This window comes from Megalops cyprinoides, chromosome 9, assembly GCF_013368585.1.
Source record: "Megalops cyprinoides isolate fMegCyp1 chromosome 9, fMegCyp1.pri, whole genome shotgun sequence".
Classification (NCBI taxonomy): domain Eukaryota; kingdom Metazoa; phylum Chordata; class Actinopteri; order Elopiformes; family Megalopidae; genus Megalops; species Megalops cyprinoides.
This window is the reverse complement of record NC_050591.1, coordinates 1,788,557-1,814,518: the sequence shown is the minus strand read 5'-3', so window position 1 is coordinate 1,814,518 and position 25,962 is coordinate 1,788,557. Positions and strand designations below refer to the sequence as shown.

The 25,962-nt window shown below is 46.5% G+C and overlaps 1 protein-coding gene across 3 annotated transcripts in view; it reads right to left on the bottom strand.

Moving 5' to 3' along the window:
* Positions 1-25,962, bottom strand: part of LOC118783387 (galactosylgalactosylxylosylprotein 3-beta-glucuronosyltransferase 1-like) — a 90,438-nt gene that overhangs the window by 32,403 nt on the left and 32,073 nt on the right. For all 3 annotated transcript variants that reach the window (XM_036537238.1, XM_036537239.1, XM_036537240.1), the window contains exon 2: positions 2,089-2,261. The gene's annotated coding sequence lies outside the window, so the exon portion shown is untranslated. The remainder of the gene's footprint in view (positions 1-2,088; positions 2,262-25,962) is intronic.

Genomic DNA, 25,962 nt, shown 5'->3' with positions numbered 1-25,962 from the left:
CACTTGTGGTCAGGATAGGTGTTCTAATCTATGCAAAATATCTATGGAGTCTTCGGTCATTCAGACACTCAAGTCCAGTGATCAGTTCTATGATCATGTCATAGATCGTTTCGCCTCATTGAAAGAGAGGAGGATGCCACTGTTGTACAAATAGGCTAGGCTGGCGCTGTATATATGTGTATATATATATATATATATATATATATATATATATATATATATATATATATATATATATATATATGTAACCGGCAGAATGGAATCACCATTGCAGCCACCATAGTGCTTGTTTGCGGTCACGCCCCCTTCTGTGCTGCTGCGGAAGTTAGCCATGCAAACAATTTTTTTTTTTTTGGAGTTTCTGCTTGAGTTGTATTATGTTGGATCTATTTTTGATTTGGTTTTTGTTTCTTTCCCTTGAGTAGGTGCTGAGGTTCTCCTGCGGGGGAGGCTAGGCACTCGGTGGTGAGGTCCCGTCACTGCATGGTTTGCTTATAGGTTGCACTGTAGTTCACAGAAGGTACACCTTTGTTTTTTCTTTGAAGCACTTGTGTGAGTATTTCACTTCTGGACACACACTACTGTAGTCTGCCTCCCCGTGGCTGACCGAGGCCCTCTCCACATTGGTATTTTAATGTACTCTTTTAATAAAGTAAAATTTGAACTTGTACTGTAGCAAGAACAAATAAAACTGTTTTGTAATTTGGAAACAGCGTCTCTGTCCTCTCTCAGTGAGCGAACCTGTGTGTCTAGCATGTCCTCCTAGGATTGATTGGACTGGTGTTGACCCCTGTGTATATTTCCCTGGGTAGCAGCCCCAGGGTGGCGTAGTTGGTGCCCCCCTGGTCATACTTTTAATCCCCCCCCCCCCCTTGTACATGCCACACGCATATATATATATATATATATATATATATATATATGTATATGTATATATTTTTTTAATTCAATCATCCGATGTTCATAAAATAAATTGTTACTGCGACTACTGTGTTATGAAGAGGTAGCCTCGTTCCCAATGTTCAGATTGTGTTGTACATAGCTTAAGTAACTGGCCAGGCATAACATCTCATTTTGGAGTTGACAGATAAATCATTTATAATTTTATAATTTTATTTTCGTTTGCCAGCATAGCCTAAAACCTTGAATGGCTCTCAATTCCCGTCTTATTCATTTATACCGTCAGTGCTACCCAGCATGCATTGCAACATTTGTTACCTGGATTATATCATTCTTAGTTTGGGTTTTGAAACACATTTTCTTTGTTTCATAATGAGTGAAGACTTGACTCTTTTTCGACAATGAAACTCACAATATTAAACACGTAATTATCATACTGCTATCTGATTAGCCACACCGTTACTGTGAAACGTATCACCGTAGCTTAATATTTACACCACACTACTGTTAAGTGTACGTTTTTATCATGGCAAATATGGTTGGGCTTCCCCTATTATAATCCTGACGTGCTGCCAGTGACCTTAAATGGCATGTGTGGTGAATCATGAGTGTTGTGTTCTAGCAATAACCCTTACATCTTACTGTTTCTTTGGAATTGGACACAAGAACTGGAACAGACTGGCAAACTAAAACAAAGTTGCTTTGTAAGCCTTTTGCATTTTTCTTTCTCAATTGCTGTCAAGGGAAAGTGCAGGTGTGGAGTATTTCTGCGTTTGTTTGTCACTACATATGAATTGACAAATCTCTTTATTTTGATGTCTGTTAGTAAAAGGATTCATAAGAAATAACCCTATAAAACAGTAAAGGCAGCCAGGATGGTCTTCAGTCCTGTATTTCATCTAAATGCTATCTATCTCACAGTTTAATGTCTTATTTTCTCTTCCAACACGGGCAGACACCCTCAGCTAGCAACTGGGTATGATTGAAAATTAAATCAAGTATGTTGGAGCAATGCAGAAAATTGTGTTCAGTCCCCACACAGCATGTCTGGGACCCTATGAAAGACACAGGGCTTATTTTGGCTATGCCTTGTAGTCAGCTCCCAGCCACTCACAGCAGAGGGAGTAGACAGAGAGGAGAGTCTATTCAATATCAAAACACACAACGCCAGCAGGGCTTGGTACTCACAAGCTCTCTTTTGCCCTTAGAGTTGTGAGGGAGCAATCCAGGCCTCTGCCCACCAGTCGGCAATGGTGGTGAAGAAGGGGGTACTGGGTAGAAGCGTGGAGGAGTCTGAGACAGGCAGGGAAACCTTTGACACATCCAGCCCATACACCACGTTGCGTTCTTGGACCCAGGGCCTGTGGGGACAAAAGGAGACATTCGTAAGGGGGAATGGCCTCTCTCCTTCACAGACAGACAGCCAGATTGCCAGGTGCAAAAGAGGTACAGACAGGGAGCCCCATTTATACCAGAAGCAAAAGGGGTATGGACAGGGATCCCCATTTATAGAGACCCAGGCCCCTTTTTTGAATCAGTACTCTCCTCCGAAGGCATCATCTCCATGCAAGAGTGAAACAATGTGCAGCATGTCATTCCTTTGGAGTCAGATCATTGATGAGATTTGCTTAGCACAGCAGTGCTGCTTCCTTCAGAGGAATGGGACAGCAGTTAACATTCATTTGACACCTGAGCTGACACACTAAACCTTCCCTGCTGGAGGATAAATTCTCATTCCCTTTGATGTTGCAAAACAGAGATGCAGACCTTGCATCTCTGAGTGAAGCCACCCGTTTTACCTACCCAAAATTACCAAAAAATGAAAAAAAAAAAAAACAGAAACAAATACAAAAAACGGCATGGTGTTGTGTTCACTAATAATCATCCTAAAAAATTGTCTGTGGTTCATATTTTTACTTTAGGCATATGCATCACTGAGTTAAATTACATTAAAAACATTTTGCATGAAAATAAGACGGGAATCAGTATTTCACAAAAAATCAGACGGAACAAGAATAGTGCTTGCATTCATAATCCCTCACCCCATGTCTAATATTTCTGAGAAGATATGAGAAGTGTTCTAAAGCCATTTAATCCATTTTAGTGGAGTATCTGTGTCTCTGGATACGTTGGATTCCAGTTTGATTATTATGATCTTATTGTGTGCTGAAATATTTAATATCTTGTTTCAGCCAGACTCACTCTAAAAATTATTCCACAGGAACAAAGTTTTTTTTCTATTTCATATTGTATAAAATGGATCACAGTTATTACATTTTAAGAACATTATTTTCACACTGAAGATAACAGCATTATTATGTTCACATAGCATTTTCATAATGATATTTATTTACCAAGGTTACACTTGTCAATAGCCTAAATTCCTGCTGCTGGCCATATTTAATTTGAGTAGAGAACCTTGTGTAAGGGTGGAGCTACTCTGCCCTGCCCACAATTTGAACCTGCTATCCCTATGGAAATGAGCTGAGTTCCTTAAACACTACTCCGCCCACAGTCATTCGTTTATTGCCACTGTTGACACAAAAAAATGACAATTACTTTGCTGTGCCCATGGGTGATTTCAATAGATTTGGGTAAACTGTGATGGTTATGATGTGCCCCCACCCAAATCATAACCATGTCACCGAGGTGGGGCACTGGTGACATGGTGATATGCTAAACCAACAAATTAAATCTTTAATGTTTACACTGGTAAGAATTCCTATCATTCCAGAACCCAATTCATAATCATTTGCCCCAAAGACTCAAAGTAATTTGTCCACTGTTTTTAATCGCTTGGATTCAGCCACATTGTGGTCATACATTCCTTTAACTACTACAGCCTTCCTATTCTAGTGAGAAAAAACAGTCTTGTATAATGGTAATATGAAGACTGCTTTGAGTAACGCATTTATCTGCTTCAGCTGGAACTGGCAGCCCTAGAGGAGTGCTGCCAGGTCTCTGTCTGCAAATTGTTATGACACAAAAATCTATTGTACAAGAGAGTGACTGCAAATTTCAGTCACAGAAGAAAAACTGTCATCTTAATTAAGCTGTGGATTGAGAGCATGCAGACAGATAACATTTTTAATTTCATTTTTAGCCATAATTAAATTTTGAACCACAAACTGGTATAATGTAATTGTTTTTTTTTGTGAAATTAAACACCTTTCAGTCACTGTTTAGTCTTGTTGATTCAATCAGCACTGAATGCTGTAATTGGAGAACACCTTCATTGAGAACACTTCCAGAATTCTTCTTTGTTCAGAGATCAGTTAGTAGCCTATAGACAAATGCCATTGTGTCCCACAGAACAGCAGAATAGAACAGTGACATCAAACATCTTAACAGTCTGTGTAACATGACACAACACTTCAATAGAAGCTCGTGCGTCGACCTGAGTTTCGACAATTTGGGGGCGGAAACCAAGGGAAGCACTGGCCCTCTTATGATTGGTCACTTTCAACTCAATCATACCCACATGACCTTCTTGTACCTTGATTGACAGCTTCCGTTAACTGAACGACAGGCAGACAGTAGTGTGTTTGGCCAGAGGCTTGTTATTTCAAACAACTGAGTCCTGACAACAAGTTCGGAGTTGAAGACACAGTGGACGGAACAATGGCGGCAACACCTGAAGATTTACACGTAAGTGATACTGATAGATGGCTTCGTCTAACAACCCAGCAATTAACGGAAGCTGTCAATCAAGGGGGTCGTGTGGGTGTAATTACGTTGAAAGTGACCAATCATAAGAGGGCTAGTGCCTCCCTTGGTTTCTGCCCCCAATTTGTCAAAACTCAGGTCGATTCGCGCGAGCAGAATTCAACTTCGCGCCAGCAGAGTTAACCCGCGCAAGCGCTTATGCCCCCAGCGCTCGCCAAGCAGAAATTCTCTCGCGCGTGGTGGCTGCTTTGTGCGCGAGAATGTTTTCTGCGCTAGCAACTTTTGACATAAATCTGACGCCATACCATCCTCATCTGCAGCCAGTGAACTCACTCTTATGAACAACCAAGTGCTGTAAAGTAGTCGTTCCAATTCCTGGGAAACATTTAGTATATCTATGCTGTACAACGATCTTAGACATCGAGAAGAGCTATGGGAATTCAATTAACACATCCCTGAGGATCCAATCATAACGTAAATTCCACCGATTCAGCTCTGTTTAACTCAAGTATCAAATTGCATGCAACAGCTACAGTATCAAGATGTACATTAACAGAAAATAATCATCACTAATTTTCGCAAAAGAGAATATAAGATGTGCATGGTATCCACGATAATGGTTTATGGGCAGGGAGACGTAATATTCTGCTGTGCTGATCTAGTGAGGCGTATACTGTATTATTCATTTCGCTCAGTTTAGTTGGAATGCAATTATTTATTCGCTCGTAGCGGCGAGAATAAAAATCAGATAGTAAAACAGACGACTAAAAAGGGAATCAAGTCGCAACAGAATTCTGAGGATGAACTTCCGAAGTTTCTAAATATAGAGGTTTCCATATGGCGTCTCAACGGTACGGTCAGCCGAACCTCCAACGCCTGTGCTGTTTCTCACGTATTTGTATTACTGATAACTACTGTACGCCTATGCATTCTTCGCAGTCTTTCGTACCAACCTGATCTCATGATGAAAACGTCACCACAATGTTCTTCCAGTGCCCCAGAAAGGTGCCCATATAAATGTATCTTGCTTTCAGCTATAATGCACTCTCACTGGTAATCTGTTACAAACATGAGTTTGGGGACAACAGTTCAGCAAGTCAGGAATGTCATTCACTACTCCATACCACTACATTTTCAGTGACGATAGCATTCATTTTGCGTGGCACATAATTGGACAATGACATATAAGATATGACAATAATATCTGATATGCATTCTAACTATTCTTTGTGTGAATGATAACGGAAGGTTGGTGGGACAGTGAATGCAGTAGGTCATCTCTCCTCACACATCGACTTCCTCAACATCTTTCCATACTTCTTAAATCCAGTACTAAGGTACTAAATTGCTATCAATACTAATGCCACTGGCTAAGCAGTAATAATAATGATAATAGTAATAATGATGAGAAAAAGAAGATGACACATTGCCCTGGGGTTATTACACTCTTAACAAATGGACCCTGGTGTAGTGTGAAAATAATGTAGTATGTCTGAGAAAATGAACCCAGGGAAAGTGAGTGGATAGACAAGCCAAACATTTACAGATCAGATTTGCTAGAGTCACTCATAGGGGCTCGGTGAGTTCACCCATCTAAAAACCTTTTGTGGGGTTTAATGTTAAATAATTTTTTCCCCAAAATGTCCAATAAATTCCAGAAGGGAACACAAAAAATGTGAAGAAACTGATATTGTGATTTGAATTTAGAGCTGATCACCAAGAGTTTTATGAGTCTTTGAGGCAATCTCAATGGTTATAGCACTGAGGGAGAACCAGACTGAAATATGAATGAATTTAAGGGTGAATTGAATGGGTATTTCTTTTCTGTGAGATTGAATTTACAGAATGGTTGAGTTCAGGATTGTTATATATTTGAACACTCAAATGCTGAGTAAATGCATATTCACTTTTTTCATAAGTGCCAAAAATGAATAATTCAGACTGAGCAAATTTAGAAATTCATCCTGTGATGCTCCAGTGTTCACTTGGTGTTTGTGTGAGATGTGCTGCCTCAGTGCTTTCAAACAGGAAAGAGGCCACTGGCCAATGGACCCCCTGTCTCTGTGACAGATTTGGGCAGTTGACGGTAACTTGACTGTTGTGAGTTTGAGGTCCGCTGTCAATCTCCCCAGGCTACAGTCCAGGGCCACCAGACTGGCAGTACGACCAAGATGGCTGACAGCCTGTGGGAACCTGCTTCAAACCTGGGACTGCATTTTAAAGTTTAATCAAACTGAAGATGGCCACCCAGGCTGAGCAGAAAGGAAATTTAATTAAAGTTTATCAAGCAATTAGAATGAGATCCATTGTTGGCTTCACTGGCAGCCTAAATTGAAAGGTCAGTATGACTAAACAGGATGAAATTACGTTATCGAATGTGTCAAGGCTATCATTAACTAATAATGAAACAAGACATTATGGGGGTGAGTGGCAATTTGAAACTTATACATCAATGAAGATTGTATTCAATTAAACATTCTTGTTGTGTAATTAGGGACATGATAATCTTTATGTTACTTCAGTGATTAGAATTTCCATAAAATCAAAATGTGCAGGTTTGTGAAGGTTTGATGTGGTTATAGCTGTACGTCCCATCTGCCACCCAGGGCTTGGTCATGGCTCCCTGCTCCTCCAGTGATGAACTTTTTCAACAGGGCTGGCCAATCCCATGATAACCTGTTCAGTACTCCAAGGTTTCACAGAGCAGCAGATATCTGCAGGGTAGGGATCCATTAGAAGAGCTGTGTGCTGCTAAGGGGGCCTTTCGATCACTCCCTCAGCTGAACGGCACTTATGAATAAGAGCTTGACTGTGTGTGTGTATATGTGCGCGTGCAAGTTTCTGTGTGTGTATTTTTCTCCGTTTGCATGCTGCATAGTCTGATCTCAACAAAGACAACAGCCCCAATGTGTCCTGTTTGTCATGAAAATTCATTCTGTTCCAAAGTGGCATTGTCAACTTTGAGTAACTACAACATTACAACTGAGACGGGTTGATTAAGGAAACAGACACTCACACACAGAGACACACATGACATGAACAAAATATTTAATGTTATTAATTATTATTATTATTATATAAAACAGAATTAATGTAAAATGTTTCTCAAGTTTCAAATGGAACACAGGTGATGTTCACTAGCCCTGTGGCTCAGCTAATCAGAAAATTGTGTTATTGCACGTTTCACGGCCGCAGTTCCCTAGATAACACCCCTGCACCTCCCCCACCCTGCCTCATATGCTGCTGTTCTCTCCACAACAATTAAAGGTGTAACTGAATGGATTAATCTGCGGCTGGCCATGACAAAGACCCCTGCAATGATCCGGATTAGAGTGGCCCCTATTAAACCTCCCCAGCTGTGAGGACACTGATAGCAGCCAAACCCATGGATTAGACCCAGCAGTTGGCCCTTAGGGTTTTGCAGGGGTTCGATCTCTCTCTCTTACTGTGACTGTCCATTCACACCGGGAGTGGCGAGAGCGTCAAAATTCGCTCAGGCCGCCCTGCCGACAACGCTGTCGAAGAAGTGGACGCTCTGACGTAGATGAAATAGGCGGCTACAAGTTCCTTTGGAATGCTTGGGCTTGCAAACGCTATTTAAGGGGGCCGTAAAGCAAACAAACGTGTCGACCGGTATCCTTGTGCCAACTGACCACAAGTAGTGTAGTTAACCTCATGGAATCTTTTAAATGTTAAGGTAAGAAATCGATCAATGAAGGAAAGAAATAAACAATTATAATTCCATGTTTGGTAACAAAATAAGCTAATGAAATAAACTAATTAAAAGCCATTTGTGTGGTGTGATTTTTGTATTGATGCTAAAGGCTAAGTGAAATTTCAACATGCAGTTTACAGGACACGTTTACTAGCCTTGGTCAAGTTAACATTAACGTTAATTTGTGTGTAGCCTACATTAATTAAATAAACCTCTCCTCCATTGTGCTTGGGAACTAATGTTTGGTGGGAACAAAAGTTTACACCGTTGTGTTCTTTAGAATTCTCTAGAGCGGAGCACTTCTATTCCGGTTGCCGCCGAACCGTGTCACAGCTCATTACCATAAAGTTGCCCAGACTTCAACTTTATTCTGACGCTCACACCGCCCAAGACGCGCTGCCAACGGTCATGCTGCTGCTTGCCGCCGAGAGACGCTGGCTCACATAGAAAATGAATGACTTCCGGTTGCTTTGACGCTCTCGCCGCTCCCGTTGTGAACGTACGGTGACTCTTCCTCTCCTCTTTCCTCTTCTGCTTTCTCACTCTGTCTTTCCCTCTCCTTTCCTGCTCACTTTTTCTCTGTCTGACTCTCCACATCTCTCTCTCTGTTTGCCTCTCACTCTCTCTCCTTCTCTTCTCCTCTGCTCCCTCTTTTCAGCTGCCATCCCCCAGGGAAAGTTGTGTTCCGACAGGGATTTTGAGGAATGACAGGAAGAGGTTGTGGCTGGGTCGCCCATCCTGTCCCCAAAGCCTGTAAAACGACACAGCACTCTGCACAAAAATCCTATCCAAGGTAGAACAGGAATAACATGGCCAAAGGTGGAATTTAATTTACACGGAGGGATGCTTTTCTGTCATTGCCATGGCCACTGCTACCAATGACTTTAGATTTTGATGTACAAAAATGGGGACAGGACTTCATAAGCAAAGCAGTGATACGCTGATAGTGAAGAATGATCATTTTAGGAGTGCTGATCTAGGTGATGCCTCTCGATGACACCTCTTATGTCTTGTTTGCGGATTGACCTCCAAGTGCATCCCAGAGTGCTGCACTCTCACAAAATGTCTATCTACCACATTCAGTCCCACACTTTTAGTGGCTAGCAGGCCTTCAGTGTGAGCAGCTGTCTGGATTGGGCATGGTGAGACCACGCTGTGCCACACTGCCATCACAGCTCACCAGTTCCAGGATACATGACAGCCTCTGCTTGCTGAGTATGGTGACTCCAGGCCCCTGGGCAGCTCATGGGGCCCTAAGAGTTTTCTTTGGGACTTTTCCCGTCCCAGCTAGCTGTCGTTCGGACACTCTCAAGGGAGGCTGTTGTGTGTGGCCATTTCAAAAATGCCCTGCTGCTGTGCCTGGGCATTGCCTGAGGAAACCTATGGGGCCATGATGAACCTGCTTGCATGACCTTACACACATGGCGTTTTTCCACAGACAGTGAATTGCCTTTTAAAAATTATTTCTGCTGGCTGCACCAGTTGCAACATAAATCCTCCACCATCTACTATGGGAGAATAATGAACTGCTGTTAAACCCCACTTGCAGGGGGGCTCTTTGCACAAGGACCTTAGGGTGAGAGGGAAATGAAACTTTGAAAGATAGACTTTGAAAGAAACTTGGAGCATGGCAAACTTTGAACTAAGAAACTATATGTCGCTTTGAGCCCACATTTTATTTCTGTGGGTGCACATGCAACAATAATGCAAAGTGTAATACTGATTATTACATAATTATGATAAACACACATGGAGAAATAGCCATACTCGTGAACATAAACCTCAGCGTGTATTGAGGTGTATTATCGCTCTGACACAGAAATATGGACAATCTGCACAATAGAAAAACCCATAAGCAGAAAAGAAGTGCCTCTATCTCTCTGAGGTAATCTGTGAGTTTGGAACATGCAGGGCTCCCACAGGGGCTCCGTCAGAAGCATCACAGCCTCCTAGTGTTCCAATAGTCTGCATAATTAAACCCACTCAGGGAAACAGGAGCTGGTAATAATTGAAAAAAGAGACCTGAATAATATGCTGAGAAACATAAAAACAAGTGCTATGCACCCTCATTGGACCAGAGCTTTGCTTAAGACGTGGTCCAAACCCTTACATTCATCTGATAGAGTCATGCCTTATTGCTTGGCTGTGTTAGGAGGCAGTTCTGTGGAACGGCACGGCGTTTGATCTGGAGACAAGCAATATGTATTAGAATACAAAGCAATGCTGTTACATCCCACCGGAGCCAAAAGGCGCCTCTTGATGATAACAGTCTGTGAAACACGGAGTTCCCCATGACCATATATGGACCTCACTTACAAATAACACGGGGTTCCCCATGACCATATATGGACCTCACTTCCGAAGTTTGAACCCTACGGAGCCAATTAGGTAACGAAGTTCAGGATAGACCCAATTAGAGAGGGAGCTGTTTAGCAATGCACAACTCCACAGGATTGTAACTCATATGTAAATGTATCTACTGTAACTGTATAAAAAAAGAATTACATCCTATACCTGTTGAACTTCTGCTCCATGCTGTTGTTCCCACGGTCGGCTGTGTAAATAAACCTTCCTGACGTTGCTATGAACATCGGATCTGCTTCTTTATCGGTTTTGGTATTTGGGACATTTACCAACAGCTGCCACAGGCACGTACCACTAAGTTGAGTAGGAATAGTGTAGTGTGTGTGTGTGTGTGTTTGTGTGTGTGTATCTGGGCATGGGGCATCCATGTTAATCTCAAACTTTTAAAGAATCTAGGAAAGAACTAAAGGATGATCTACAAAGGGGCTGTTGAGGCAGAGCTGCACATCCCTATAAGTCTAACAAGATCTCCTAGTAGGAAGCAAAGATGGCAAACAAGGGACCCTAAAGTGTGTAAATTTATATACTTATTTTTTCACAGGTGACACAGCACAAAAACAGAAGCTGTTCCCACACTGGCCCTGAAATCAGAACGTGCATCTCTGACACGCCCATGCTCACCAGAGGTGAGCTACTGTAGCTTCCTCTTGTCAGCGCTGAGACCCCGGGACGCACATGTGCTATGCTCTGTCACTGTCCTTTCAGGCAGCAGCATTCCTCAGCATCCATTCGGGGTTTTGACCTTTACTGCTCATACCCCTGTGGCCCGCCATGCCGGCCCTCACCCATGGCTGGCATATCACATGTGGTGCCGCATAATAGGTGAGAAGGTCACCGGTGGTGTCCTGTGTGTTCATTCTTCATCTGACAGTCAAGCTGACAGAGTCGTTTCGATGGAACATGCAGATGATACTCAGTCCTTTATCTTTTTCCTCAACCTCTTGTCTTTTTTCAGTCTATCTTCTCTCTCTCTCACTCACTCTCTCACACACACACACACACACACACACACACCTCCTTATTCCCTCAAATCCATGCGTGTTTGTTAAAAACAGTGGCAAAATCATTTATCAAAAATACAAAAAGTAGCAAAATAAACAATATTTTGAAAAAAGGGTAATGCAAAGAAAATGTCAATCACAAATAACAACAGCTATCCCTTTGATAGCCTCCCATTTTTGTCTCTCTGTACCTTCTCTCCTTCACTGTCTTGTTCAACCTCCATCTCTCCCCTCCATCTTTCTCTACCTCTCTCTATATACACTCATAGGACAATGAAATATACTGAGAAATACATTGTTATGCCATTGCAAGTACAATTAAAATATTATAATGCAAAGCAATAATATAGTGCAATATACCAAAACAGCAATCATTTGTATTTTTCAATATATTTACTGAGCTAAAAGGTATACTCTCTAAAATATATTCTCAATATTATTTTTTTTTGTATGAGCATATGTAATACATGAAAAGAGGAGAAACAAAAAGGAACATAATGGCTACAAATCTAAACCAATGAACATATACTGTCTCTCCTCTCTTTCTCTCTTCCTCTTGCTCCGTCTCTTTGTTGCTCACCCCTCCTCTTTTCTTTCTCTCTTTTCCTTTCACTCAACCCTGTGTTCCTCTCTTCCCCTTGCTCTCTATCTTTCTATCTCCCCCACCTTTCTCTATCGTTACCCCTCTTCCTTACAGCAGTCAGCTAAGAGTGGCTTCCTGCCACAGCACTAATTGTACTTAAGGCCATTCACTGTGCTGCTAATCCCAGTTTCACTCAGGCTACACAGTGCAACTCTACCAAGACAAGCCCCTGTCAATTTGGGGAAATTAAAGTCTTTTCCTCTCTCTGTTCCTTGATCCTCATTAAAACACCTTTTGAGAGAAAGGATCCCATCAGACAGATGCCCGTTTCAGTTTGGGGCCTGAGAGCACATCTGCACTTTAATTTAGCAGAGATTTAGCACAGCTGCCACCAAGCTGGGGTGAGAAATGAACCTGTTTAGCAGGATGCTCCACTGATGGAAGCCAGCAACAGATGCTAATGGAGGATGGCAGAATCTGGGGAAAAAAAAAGTTTCTTTCACACAAGTTCGTGCTTTCTAAAACTCCATATCAGAGATCTGCTCTCAGATAACAGCTAGAATTCAGGCCACCAGTTCTGGAAAAAAATGTGTTCAAATATTTTGACTTGTTTTGCAGGTCTCATTTCACTGACTGCTGCTACATTCATAAATGCTACTACGTTTACCACTGTTTTCTGTTCAATGGGAGGCTGTTGTGTGTGGAAGTGTAGGGAGTTTGTCAGTATGAGTGTGTATGTGTGTGTGTGTGTAGGTGTGTGTCCATGGGAGAGGATGGGGACTGTATGTGGGCACTCTCATGTGTATGTGTGATCATGTGCTTGCTCGTGCATATGTACACGAGAGTTGATGTGAGCGGCACATTTGCCTTGCTAACAAACAAAAACTCCTTTGGAATGGGATGGGGAAAAGAACTTGACACCTGAACTCCTTCCTCCACCCCTCAAGAATCCCCCCCTCCTGAGTGTGATTTGAAACCTTGCATTTGGCCTCCCTTGCACTCATTGACCCCCTAATATACAGTACCTGGTTAGCCACAGCACAAAGACTAATTGTCACTGTGAGCAGGACTTTCTCACCTGGCTGCTGGTGTGTGTGGCAGGGGACAGAAATTCATACCTTGAATGTCTTCCTACTGCTTCTCCCCCAAGGCGTTTGAAGTACTGTGGCAAGAGCCGCCACTGCTTCAAGGGTACAGAGAGGTGAGGTATCATCTCCAAGTAGGAGCTGCAGTGTAAATCCTGTAAATATATTCTCTAAAAAATATATACTGCATCTCGCCCCCTGAATGTGTTTGTGTGTGCCTGTGGGTTGCATGTACATACATGTACATGTGCCTCAAAAATACACAAAACAAGGTTTTAAAAAACACATGTAAGGACAAATTAATGTGCAATACGAGGACTGGAATATACAAACTAGAGCATAAGAACTGTGTCCTCAAACAGACCTTGCTCTCAGCTGAGAACTGTCTCATTGTGGAACTGTACACATCCTGTCCCCGTACTGTCGCTATATTTGCTGTATGCACTTTTTTAAGTCGCTTTGGATAAAAGTGTCTGCTAAACAAATAAATGTAAATGTAAATGTAAATAAGAAAAATGAAGATTTTTTTTTAAATAATGATAAATGCAATGTGAATATCGAGCAGATCTGTGCGGCTCTTAAATCCTTGAGCATCCCTCAAAACTTAGTTGCGAGTGCATGCAATGATTAACGGAGCGTGATTAAAAGGAAGCGCTGATGAGGTCTCCATGGCCAAACAAAGGAGAGCTGTCTATTGGGCTCAATAAATCTGCAAAGCACCTCCAGCACTCAGAAAAAAATCTATAACATAAGCAAACATCAAACCAAACATGATCTGTAAACCAGACCTCATAAAACAAACAAGGGGATGCCGGATAAAAAAGGGGGAGTGATCAGTGCAAGCCCTTGTTTGTGCTCCACGAGATTATGTGGTTTTTATAGATTTGCCTGATTTTCAGCACAGAAGGTGTGAGCTACCAGTGAACAATGGTTATGAATATTTAAAGAGATGTGGCCTAACCATTGGGTGCTGGGGATATATTCCAGTTTGCAACAGCGATATTTGCTGTTGTTTCCCCACCAATCAAAAAGAAAGAACGTGAGAGGTTGCACATAGGCTCAAAATCCTCCATTTTACATTCAGTTCAACAAAACCATTCAGTGACAGAAATGTGCATGATTGAATCCAGGATGGGACTCTGCAAAGTAAGTAACATGAACTGTTTCAGAAAATGCCCAGCTGAATGACTAGATAACGATGGATTAATTAAAAGCTTTGCAAGCTGCAGAAAGTAACTAAGCATGCAGATTATGCAAAGAAATTAATCATTATAATCATTATCAGCACATTAACTGAGAGATGGGAAAGCAAGTCTTCACAAACCGCAAAATAGGTGGCACTGGTCACATGTCACAGATAATTCACTGATTTGAAATGTTGGGGTTTTTCTGAAAAAGAGAAAAGTCTTTTGATTGGCTCATACAAGTCAGTGATTGACAGCACAGGATAGCTCCGCTCATTATGGGGTTTGTGAAACTTCACTCTTTCATCATTGATATGCACGACTGCTAGATCAGGAGGAACTGTGATGCATTTAGATGTGCAAGGGAAGAATTCAGTTCGGACCTCAAAAGGCAGAGTCAAAAGGCACCGAGCCTCACCTCAAAATCTATCTTTCTGAGGGATCCTGCAATGAAACAGACTGGGATCCAGATGCAGTTACGGGGTTTTAATGACAGAATCCAAGAACATGGTCGGGGACAAAACAGGTCAGCAACAGGAATCAGAAGCACACCAATCCAGAATCCAAAAAAACACAAGCAAGGTCCAGTGAACAGGCAACAGGTCAAAACACAGGAATAGCACAAACAAATGGCAGCAAGCAGGCTCAGTAAAGTCACAAGAGAACAATACCTCACAATGAGGCAAACTGAACTGAGTCCTTAAATAGCCAGGGCTTGATGATGAATGGGTTACAGGTGTGCTTGAGTGGGAGTGGTTGAGCCAGGCTGAACTGGGCGTGGCTGGTCTGGCTGAGTAGGTTGAGCTGGGCATGGCTGAGCTGGCTGAGCTGGGCGTGGCTGAGCTGGCTGACTGGGAGCAGGTGTGACAGCTCCCTTATATCTTCACCTGCAACCCAACTCTAACTTCACATCTCAACTCACTTTGCCTTCCATCAGCACAGCTGGAAATTCTCTATGATTATTAAGTGTGCACTGTAAGCTTTGACAGGAAAAAACGCCCACAAATAACTGAAAAATATTACAGGGTGAAACACAAAGCATCCCAGAAAGGAAGGGTTTTACTTGGCTGCTGCCAGAGCCTTTTGCAGAGTGTTCCTTTTTTGTGAAAGCGGTGGAGAGCGTGAGGAGAAGGTCGAGCTTTCAGGAGAAAATGCTTCATTCTTAACCAGTGGAGACAAAGCTGCTGCCAGCATGAAGGCCGGTTATTAGGAGAGAGGGAGGAGAATGCTAAGCAATAGAGCTGTGACCTGGTTACATCCTGTGGGGCCTACAACCCGTTCTGCATCACTGCATGTTGTGTCTTAGTGTGGAGTAATGTACAAGAAAGGGACTTTTGATAGAAGTCAGTCTCTGTTCCTCTTGCCGCCAGACAGGAGTTTATTTTTAAACATCCCACTGCTAAAAATGGACCAGATGACAGCAGTGCTCACTTAATAACTGTTTTGCAAATGTCTTTAAGAGCAAAAGACAAAGGTGGTTGCATTTTTATAAGATTTTTACTCCATAATGCTTTTGCTGAGTGTGTGCCCCTCTGTGAATTAATAAACTGCCTTTATATAAAGCTGTTGTTACTGTTATATCCTCTGACTATCTCCTTTTCTCAGCATTTACAAGCTGTGGTCTGTAAACAATATTTCCAGATATCATAACTATGTAAGTCATGTACTGTTTGTAGAGCTTCATACATACCCATTAAATGTGCAATCACCTACAAACCCTATAAACTGAACAGCAAAGACAGTTAAAGCTTGTGATTCTTTTCTATAGGCTTTTCAACATGCTATTCTTGAAACATATTCCTCTACAATTCCTCTAACGATTCCTTTTACTGACACAGACAACAAGCCCTCTTTTATAAGATGGACCGCAAGCACCTTTCTCAGTCAGACACCAAGGTCTGTGGGGGTTGAATTTTACAGCTGGATTGTTCTTCCTCACTCAAGATACAGATTGATCTGCATCATCGCACATCTCCACAGGGCACTACAGCTGCTGCTGCAAACATTTTAGGTGCCTACTGGGACATCTTGACGCCCTCGCTTCCAGTGCATGCAGTGTGCTCAATCAGCAGAAGGGCTGGGTGTTTGAAATGTGTGGGCTATGCATAGTACAGGAGGGCAGTCACTGACTGTCAATCACTGACTCCTACATGCAAAATACTTGCCCCCCCCCCCCCCCCCCCCCCACTGTGAAACATTTTGAATCGTCCAGGTCAGTCAGTCAATAATGGTACAGGGTAGTTCCACCTGCTGTGGGTTTTACAAAATCTCACTGTCCAATCACTATGTGGGTAGGGGAACAGACCGCTGTGGTATACGCTCATGAAGCAGTTACAGAGTCCCCCCCGGCCCTCACTGTCACAGTTCAGGTGATCATTTGCCACCGGCCTTGAATAAATGTCTGTCTTTGACAAATGAAAATGGCCACCTCTCTACACTCAACACTCCATTTATCGTGGGCTTAAGGAGGGTGAAATCTCCCAGCAGTGCCTGCAGCTGCTTCCTCCGTCACTCACAGTCAGCCTGCTCCCCCCACCCCCTAACCTGGTGGAGCGTGTAGGCTTCGCCCCTGGAGTCAATGTTGTGTGTATGCTAGAATCCCACTTCCTGTCGCACCTTTGCAAGTTTATGCCACCAGCTGTAAAGGTGATTTCGAATAAACCCTAGCAAACTTACATGAGGCATGAAAATCCCATTCATAAAAGAATTGATTACAGGTATGATAGCTCATTTATTTATACTTCTCAGGAGGAATATCAGCCTTAACTGAACTGCAAATTCAGTGACTAATTGATGAGGTGGCAGCTGTTTTGCAGTTGGTGACCTTTCACTAAGTGGTTCCTAGCACCTCTTCATTACAGTTATAACCCTTGCTATAAGTATTTGTAAACATTGTGACCAGCTTAGAACAACTGACAACAATTTTGATGTCTTAAGCATGTACTGATAAGCGTCATAACATTAGTGATATTAAATGTCACAACATGCATCACATGATATGCTAATTACCAGTGAACCAAAATGCACCCTTAACCTATTTCATAAGCGTCTCAGCCAGTCTTAGGGGCATTTTCATTTTTGGTTCCCTCTTTTCCCTGTTTCTCTTTCACTCTGACAGAAGCTTGACAGCTGGATTTTGCCAAGCAGAAAGAACTGAAAATCAAGCTATACATTTGCATGTATTCCTACACACCAACCAGCCACTGTGATAAACATGTAGAAGTTTTGTGGTGATTCTGACATAAATCTTACATTTCAATGAATAAATGAATGATCTTCATTATCCCCAGGGTTGGGGAGTAATGGAATACATGTAATGGCATTATGTATTTAAAATACAAAATATGAGTAACTGTATTCCGTTACAGTTACCATTTAAATTGATGGTAATCAAATTACAGTTACATTTTAAAAATATTTAGATTACTCCCATATGCCCCTCACGAAAAAAAAAAGAAAGAAAAAAGCGCGCAGCCTGCCTGACTCACAAGACAGTAGAATGGAGAGTGAGACAGAAAGCAACCAGCACAACATGTTTATGTCATGGAAATACCTTTCAAATTTGGCAAAGGTCGCAACATGACAGTACAATGCAAGCTGTGTTTGCCAGCAACCAAACTACTATCCGCGTCATAAGAGTCAACCTCTAACCTGAAGAAGCTGTGGTGGAAAATTTTTGACTAAGTGTATACCCCATATGTACATCATAAGCATTGCCACTTTCACCCCACCAGAGAAAAGCAGAGCTTGACGTGGTATGATCGAGCTTGTTACATGGTGGAGATAAATTATTGCCAGCAAACATCATAAACATTGCCAATAGATGTCAGTTTTTGATTTTAACTACAGTTATTGACATATTAACTGAAGTTATTGATATATCAGCCATTTACTTTATCTTTATTATGCATGTGGAGGTCTGGTAGTGTATAAGGAAACCAGATGGTTTAATATGTTAAAATAAATAATAAAATAATAACAAATTAAAAAATTATATATATATAGATAATAAAAATTATCCTGTTTACCTGATTTCCGCCTTGGTCGCAAGTATTGGAGTTTTATCCGCGTTTCTCTGCTTCCTTTGTTTATCTTTTACTCTTGTTATATTGGCTACTTATGATTTTGCAGGTTCTTTTATGGTGGATCTCCCCTGGAAGCTACCTTTTTACAGATCATTGCTGGTATGTGCACCTATTTGCCTTGCGATGTTCCCTTATGTTGCATGTAGTAAACTGAGTGTTTTGTTATAGGTAACCGCAGTTAGTAGCCGAGTTAGCGCAATAGGCTCTCCCCTTCCCTGAGCAAGTAGACGCCACCTGATCGGTATGTAGCGTATTATGGCGCTAGTTTTTACTCACTTTATCATCCTTGTTTTTAACCCTGACATTTTTATCATGGCCGGGGTTAGTGTCTAGTAACGACTGGGGAACTACGAGTGCTACTGTGGCTCCCGCTGCAAGAACGCTGCTGCTTTGCCTACAGCTAACGTCCACTATAGCTGGCTTCGCTTTTAGCTGCTTGTGTTTCAGACCGTTGGTTTGAAATCCTTTTCCCTTCGTGGTGTTAGTTGCTTGCTACCCCTGTGAGTCTGTTGCAGTTGCATGCATGTGAGGGTGCATTGCGAGTGGGGTTTATTCCTTTTAATTATCTCCTCCCCTCTCTAATTCATAAATTGCCTGTTTGACCATCTCGTGCAATTGATATCATTCTGTGTAGTGTTGCCTGTTTTTTTTTTTTTTCTTTTTTTGTATTTAATTTCATCTCTGGCAGGAGGCCATTTTACTACAGCTGCTGATAGCCAGTGTCATTGTTTCAGCCCTTGGCCTACGCCAGTCTATTTGGTTTTCTTTTCTTTTATTTTGTGTTGCACCACTGGCAGGAGGCCTTTTCTGTAGCTGCTGATAACCAGTGTTTATGGTTTCAGCATTTGGTCAACTGCAGTTTCGGTGCGCTGGTTGTTACGTGTTTAGGTGTGTTGCCCCACTCATGGTATATATTCTTTCCCTGTTTTGCAGAAGCTGAGAGCCTAAAGTGGGGGGCGTGCTGGTTTCTTCTGGTTGCGGTATCCCCCTTTCCTGTGTGCCGTCTTCACCTGTACATCGTTGGTTTGACCCTTCACCATTGTGTGTGGATGTGTGTGCATGTGTGATTTGGGGTGGCTTTTCTTTGGGATACCTCCCTTCCCCTAGCTAGCCTGCCCCTCCACCGGTAAGCCTCAGCTCTCAGTATTATCCCTGTCCCTCTGTGATCTAGGTGTGGATTGTGTAACTGAAGGCCTTTTTTTTTTTTTTATTACTGTTTGTTTTTGCTGTTAATAAAAGATCATTCATGGATGGAACCACGTCTCCTGCTTATTAGTATACGGACCTGAGTGCCTTTTGGGTTAATGGGACTGATTTTAGGCAAATTTCCTTGGGTGAAATTCCCAGGGTGGTGTAGTCGGATCCTTTACACGGGTTAGTGCCCTATAATACAACCACTTGCCACATAAGGTGTCAGGGCTCCGCCCCCTTAAGCCGCAGTGTTTTTGTTTTCCCTGTCCTTGTGCTTTTGTTTTCCTTGTGTTCCTGCCCCGCCCGGCTCCCCGCCGGGTCCCCGCCCACCTGATTCCCTTATTGCCTGCACCTGCCTGCCTGCTCACCTGCCTCCCATCTCCTCGTTACCTCAGCCCTATATCTTCCCTACGTGTCTCTGTCTCGTTGCTAGTTCGTTGCAGTGAGTTTGTCCTGTCTCGTCCCCGCTCTAGTAACCTGAAGCCTGATCGCTGTTTTGGAATCCTGCCTGTCTTTTCGACTTCGTCCTTCGCCTGCCGTTTTGGTCCCGTCTGCCTGTTCTGCCCCCCCTGGTTACCGACTCTGCCTGCACCGACTCCCGATCCTGGATCTGCCCCCGGACTGCCTTCCCGTGTTTTTGAACCCTGCCTGCCCCTGTACTACGAACTGCCTAACGATTTTCATTAAACGCTTGGTTTCGTTTACCCGGTGGTCCGCGCTTGTGTCCCGATCCCCGTTCCTGACAGAACGAACTAGCCAAATGGACCCAGCGGACCTACCTCAGCTGAGGACGGCCCTAGAGCTCCAGGGTGCTCTATTGGGCGGACACCAGAACCAGCTGGATTCCATCGGCCGGTCCCTGGAGGGTTTCGCCACCAGCCTCGCTGAGGTCTCTGCGCGGCTGCACCAATTGCAGCTCGGCCAGGAGAGCCGACCTTTTCCGCCAGCGGCTGTCTACCCACCGGCTCCGCCAGCGCCTCCCGGCCGGGAGCCTCGGCTGCCACCCCCCGAGTCGTACGCGGGGGACCCGGGAACCTGCCGCTCGTTTCTCTCGCAGTGTTCCCTGATATTCGAGCTGCAACCCTCCACCTTCCCCACAGACCGGGCGAGGATCGCCTACGTCATTACCTTGCTGACCGGACGAGCGAGGGAGTGGGGTACTGCTGTCTGGGACGCCGGCGCTCCCTTCTGCAACTCATACGCCGGATTCGCCGATGAGATGAGAAGGGTGTTTGACCGTTCCAGGCAGGGCCGCGAGGCAGCAAGAGAAATGCTGCAGATTCGCCAGGGACGTCGCTCGGTGTCGGACTACGCGATTGACTTCCGCACCCTGGCTGCCACCAGCGGGTGGAACGCGGAGGCCCAGTTGGACGCCTTCCTTCACGGTCTCGCGGAGTCCATCAAGGACGAGCTGGCTACTCGGGAGCTGCCGGCCAGCTTCGAGGCCTTGGTGGACCTGGCCATCCGCGTAGACCAGCGCCTTTCACAGAGACGCAGGGAGAGAGCGTCCAGCAGCCTGCCCGGTTCCGTCCGTGAACAACCCCTCCCGATGCCGGCCAGAAGCCCTGCACCACCATCCCCGGGAACCTCCGAACCGATGCAGGTCGACCGCACCCGCCTGTCTCCCGCGGAGCGACAACGGCGAATCAGCACCCAGTCCTGCCTATACTGCGGGCAGCCCGGCCATTTTGTGGCGAACTGCCCGGCCAAGGGCCAGCGGTCACCCGCAGCGGGGGGATTGCAGGTGAGTGTAACCCCCCTGCGTTACTCCCCCCAGACCCTTCCTCTATTTTCAGCCACCCTGCTCGTCGGAGGTCAGAGCCACGCTGTCTCCGTCCTGATTGACTCCGGGGCGGATGGCAGTTTTATCGACGCCAACCTGGCAACCCAGCTGCGCCTGCCCCGCGTTCCCCTGCACTCGCCGTTGGAAGCCCACGCGATCACCGGGGCTCCCCTGGTTCGCGTGACCCACGCCACTCCCCCGGTCGACTTCCTCGTCTCGGGCAACCACCGCGAGGAGATTGTTCTCAACGTCATCCGCTCCCCGCAAGCCGCCGTGGTCCTGGGTCGCCCCTGGTTGGCACGACACAACCCCCACATCGACTGGGAGGGCAACCGAATCCTGGGCTGGAGCCCCTTTTGCCACTCCCACTGCCTTCGGGATGCCGTTACCCCGGTGTCGTCAATCGCTTCCGCTCCCGAGGACTTCCCGGACCTGTCGGCGCTGCCGCCCGAATACATGGACCTGAAACTTGTCTTCAGCAAGTCCCACGCCACCTCGTTGCCTCCTCATCGCCCGTATGATTGCGCCATCGACCTGCTGCCCGGCTCGTCCCCCCCTCGGGGGCGACTGTTTTCTTTATCGCCACCAGAGACCGAGGCCATGAATAAATACATCCGGGAGTCTCTCGCGGCCGGTCTCATTCGCCCCTCCTCCTCTCCTGCGGGGGCCGGATTCTTCTTTGTAGGGAAGAAGGACGGCTCCCTCCGTCCCTGCATCGATTACCGGGGCCTCAACGCCATCACCATCAAGAACCGCTACCCCCTGCCTCTTCTGTCGTCTGCCTTCGAGTCGCTACAGGGCGCCACCGTCTTCACGAGACTCGACCTCCGTAATGCCTACCACCTGGTCAGGATCCGCGAGGGGGACGAGTGGAAGACGGCGTTCAACACCCCCTCGGGGCACAATGAATATCTGGTCATGCCGTTCGGTCTGACGAATTCCCCAGCCGTGTTCCAGTCCTTGGTGAACGACGTCCTCCGAGATATGCTCAACCAGTTCGTGTTCGTGTACCTCGACGATATCCTGATCTTCTCTCGCTCCCTGCCTGAGCATGTACAGCACGTCCGCCGCGTTCTGCAGCGCCTGCTCGAAAATCACCTGTACGTGAAAGCGGAGAAGTGCGCCTTCCATCAGCACACCACTTCCTTCCTGGGTTTCGTGATCACGGCTGGAAGTATCCGCATGGACCGGCAGAAGGTCCGCGCCGTCGAGGAGTGGCCTCGCCCCACCTCCCGCAGGGAGCTGCAGCGATTCCTGGGTTTCGCGAATTTCTACCGTCGCTTCATTCGCAACTACGGCACGGTAGCGGCTCCCCTCACCGCCCTGACATCTGTCAGCAGAGCGTTCACCTGGGCTCCGGCTGCCGAGGAGGCATTCCGCAACTTGAAGGCTCGTTTCACCTCGGCGCCTGTCCTCACCCAGCCCGATCCCGCTCGTCAGTACGTGGTGGAGGTGGATGCTTCGGACGTGGGAGTGGGGGCGATCCTGTCTCAGCGATCGTCCGCCGACAACAAGCTCCACCCCTGCGCCTACTTTTCTCACCGCCTTACGCCCACCGAGCGTAACTACGACATCGGCGACCGGGAGCTGCTAGCCATCAAGCTGGCGCTCGAGGAGTGGAGGCACTGGCTGGAGGGGGCGAGTGTTCCATTCTTGGTGTGGACTGATCACAAGAACCTCGAGTACGTCCGATCAGCCAAACGCCTCAATCCCCGACAAGCCCGCTGGTCTCTCTTCTTCTCCCGTTTTAATTTCACACTGTCATATCGACCAGGCTCTAAGAACGGTAAACCTGACGCCCTCTCGCGCCAGCACGCCCCTGCCGAGGACTCCCAGGAACCCAGCACAGTCCTGCCTGCCCGATGCGTTGTCGCAGCGGCGCTGTGGGACGTCGAGACCGCCGTCCGCACCGCCCTCCAGAACGAACCGGGCCCCAGCTCCTGTCCCCCTAACCGCCTGTTTGTTCCCCAGTCTGTCCGTTCGCAGGTTCTGCAGTGGGGGCATTCATCGAGGCTCGCGGGCCACCCCGGAGCCCGGCGCACAGCGGCGTTCATCGGCCAGCGGTTTTGGTGGCCCACAATGACGGAGGACATCCGGAAGTTCACCGCCGCCTGCTCGGTCTGCGCCCAGAGCAAGCCACCCGACCCCCCGCCGGTCTGCTGCAACCCTTGCCTGTTCCCAGACGGCCCTGGTCCCACATCGCCCTGGACTTCGTCACCGGTCTACCACCATCGGACGGTAACACCGCTATCCTCACCGTCGTGGACCGGTTTTCTAAAGCTGTGCACTTCGTCCCCTTATCCAAACTGCCCTCCGCCAGGGAGACCGCTCAGCTACTCATCAGCCAGGTATTCCGGCTGCACGGTCTACCCTCTGACGTGGTGTCCGACCGAGGACCCCAATTTACGTCCAACTTTTGGAAGGCATTTTGCAGGTTACTGGGGGCCACCGTCAGTCTGTCTTCTGGTTTTCACCCCCAGTCCAACGGCCAGACCGAGCGGGCCAACCAGCAGCTGGAGACGGTGCTACGGTGTTTGACGTCTCGGGAGCCGTCGGCGTGGAGCCAGCACCTTCCCTGGGTCGAATACGCCGTCAACTCCCTCCCCTCTGCTTCCACGGGGCTGTCGCCCTTCCAGTGCTGTGTGGGCTATCAACCTCCCCTATTCCCAGCCCAGGAGGAGGAGGTGGGGGTCCCCTCAGCAACGGCGTTTGTGCAGCGCTGCCGTCGCACCTGGAGACGCGCGCGCACCACTCTGCTCCGCTCCTCGGCTCGGGCTAAGCGGTTTGCTGACCGCCACCGCTCCCAGGCACCCCGCTATCGCCAGGGTCAGCGGGTGTGGCTCTCCACTCGGGACCTCCCCCTCAAGGTAGACTCCCGCAAGCTGGCTCCCCGCTTCATCGGTCCTTTTCCCATCGTCAAGGTGATCAGCCCCACGGCGGTCCGGCTTAAGCTCCCGCTCTCTCTTCGCCGTGTACACCCCACCTTCCACGTCTCCAAGGTTAAGCCCGTCGCCCGCAGTCCTCTCTGCCCTGTTCCCCGGGCTCCTCCGCCGCCCCGCCTGATCGACGGAGCAGTGGCTCACACCGTGCGCCGCCTGCTTAAGGTTCGGCGTCGGGGGCGCGGTCGGCAGTATCTGGTGGACTGGGAGGGTTACGGTCCCGAGGAGAGGAGCTGGGTTCCTGCTAGGGACATCCTGGACCCGTCCCTGATCCGGGACTTCCACCGCCGCCACCCTGGCGAACCCGCTGTGACGCCCGGTGGCGTCCGTAGGGGGGGGGGGGTACTGTCAGGGCTCCGCCCCCTTAAGCCGCAGTGTTTTTGTTTTCCCTGTCCTTGTGCTTTTGTTTTCCTTGTGTTCCTGCCCCGCCCGGCTCCCCGCCGGGTCCCCGCCCACCTGATTCCCTTATTGCCTGCACCTGCCTGCCTGCTCACCTGCCTCCCATCTCCTCGTTACCTCAGCCCTATATCTTCCCTACGTGTCTCTGTCTCGTTGCTAGTTCGTTGCAGTGAGTTTGTCCTGTCTCGTCCCCGCTCTAGTAACCTGAAGCCTGATCGCTGTTTTGGAATCCTGCCTGTCTTTTCGACTTCGTCCTTCGCCTGCCGTTTTGGTCCCGTCTGCCTGTTCTGCCCCCCCTGGTTACCGACTCTGCCTGCACCGACTCCCGATCCTGGATCTGCCCCCGGACTGCCTTCCCGTGTTTTTGAACCCTGCCTGCCCCTGTACTACGAACTGCCTAACGATTTTCATTAAACGCTTGGTTTCGTTTACCCGGTGGTCCGCGCTTGTGTCCCGATCCCCGTTCCTGACATAAGGTTTGTTATCAGGGCCTGGCTAGACGCTGCCTGAGCCCTGCTTGGAGGATGGACCTTGAGTGTAAGATGAAAGAGTTGGACTCTGTAAAGGGGGGGCTGCTGAACAGGGATTCTTCATGGAATATAGCCAAGGCAGAACAGGTTAAGCGGGGACAGTTATCTTTGTACATATAATTGGGTATGTGTGGCCTCGGCAATATTGGAGGGCAGCCGAAGCAGGATTGATATGCTTTAATTATTTTTTTTTATATACTAGATATGTGCGACCTTGGAGATAATGGTGTACAGCCGAGGCAGAATAATTAAGGAGGGGGTCTGAGCCTAAGCTCCACAACAAGAGGAGCTAAGGGTAAAAGCATAAAAGATGCATTTGGTGGTTTTTCAGACTGCTTGGGGTTATGACTGATGACACTACTGCTCCGTGCGGACCAGCCCGGTTTACTGTATGTGATTTGCGCACATACAATACACCAATTGCATCAGACTCTGAAGATTTTCTGTACTTATTCTCTGCGATTATTTTATAACATTGTTTAATTCATTATTGTTACATGACAAGTGTGGAGGGAGCCTCCAGTCTATTCGGCCCAG